General features: G+C 55.6%; 1 long non-coding RNA gene across 1 annotated transcript in view; it reads right to left on the bottom strand.

The window, feature by feature from the left end:
• Positions 1–650: 650 nt before the first annotated feature.
• Positions 651–1,213, bottom strand: part of LOC109287553 — a 5,919-nt gene continuing 5,356 nt past the window's right edge. Inside the window, exons 2-3 of the long non-coding RNA XR_002094891.1 lie at positions 837–840; positions 651–717 (exon numbers count right to left, since the gene is read on the bottom strand). This is a non-coding gene — a long non-coding RNA (uncharacterized LOC109287553). The remainder of the gene's footprint in view (positions 718–836; positions 841–1,213) is intronic.

A 1,213-nucleotide genomic window follows, 5' to 3' on the forward strand; every position in this document is an offset into this window, starting at 1 on the left:
TTAGTCTGCAACAGCGGTTCTCCACTCTTTTTAGACTCAAGGGTCCCCTCATTAGGCTGTTGGAGCAGGGAGGCAGAGGAAGAGATGCCCAGGGGAGCTGTGGGCTCTCCATCGCTGCAGGGTTCAAGCTGATGCTGGGCAGACACTGGTGGGGGGTGATTTAGGCGCAGCGATGCCCGTGCTCTGTTGTGGGGATTTCCTAGCTATTTGGCCCCCATCCCCATTTCTGCTCCATGTTTTAGGGGGCTTTTAAGCCCCCCCCCAGAGGCGCTGGGTGTTGAGCATGCCAAATGCTCCTGCTGGCACCAACCCCGCAGGGTTCTGGCTGGAGGGTCTTGCCCCTGCGCTCAGCTCAGACCGATGATCACTGGGGGCAAGAAGGGATTTTCCCCCCCGATCAGATTGGCACAGACCTGGAGGAGTTTTTCCTTCCTCTGTAGCAGGGGATGCAATCTCTACCCGGGTTCCCTTGATCCCATCATGATAACATTTCCTAGAAGCATGGTCCTCTGCTTTACCTGTGGCAGGTGAGTGTGTCAGGGTCAATGACAGTCTTATGCAAAATTTAGTGTGGGCTGGTTTGGACAGGGCTGATCATGCCTTAGGCAGGTGTCAGACTAGATGTGACCCCTGCAAGTCCCTTCCAGCCTGACTTCTTCATGATTCAGTGACTCCAGACCCCCTCATTAGACTCCAGACCCCCTTGGAAGATGCCAGCTCTTAATGTTCACTGTTTTTTGACTACAGAAACATCCTAGAGCCACTCTCCTGTTGCTACAAACTCCAAGGACCACAACAGAGAAGAATGGCTTTGCCACTCTGGATCCCCGCTTGACATCCCTGGGTTGATCTCGTGGATCTCGTTCATGTCCCCCACAGTGCCAGTGTGGCGTGGCACCCCTGAAAGGATCTCAAGGCACCCCGCGGCACCCTGATGGAGAAGCACTGGTCTATAAGGTGCGATGCTGCTCTGCCTTTTGGCTGATGTGGGCCTGCCTGGGGCAGCGGGGGGAGAGCTGTGACCTCCCGCAGCCCTGAAGCTGTCATAGACTCTCAGACAAGGAGGCTGGAAGGGACCTCAGGAGGTCACATCTAGTGCAACCCCCTGCTCAAAGCAGGACCAGCCCCTACCACATCATCCCAGACAAGGCTTTGTCTACCTGGGTCTGAAAGATGGAGACGTCACCACCTCTCTGGGTAACCTGTTCCAGTG

Source organism: Gavialis gangeticus, unplaced genomic scaffold (assembly GCF_001723915.1).
Source record: "Gavialis gangeticus isolate Ggan-Ray unplaced genomic scaffold, GavGan_comp1, whole genome shotgun sequence".
Lineage (NCBI taxonomy): Eukaryota > Metazoa > Chordata > Crocodylia > Gavialidae > Gavialis > Gavialis gangeticus.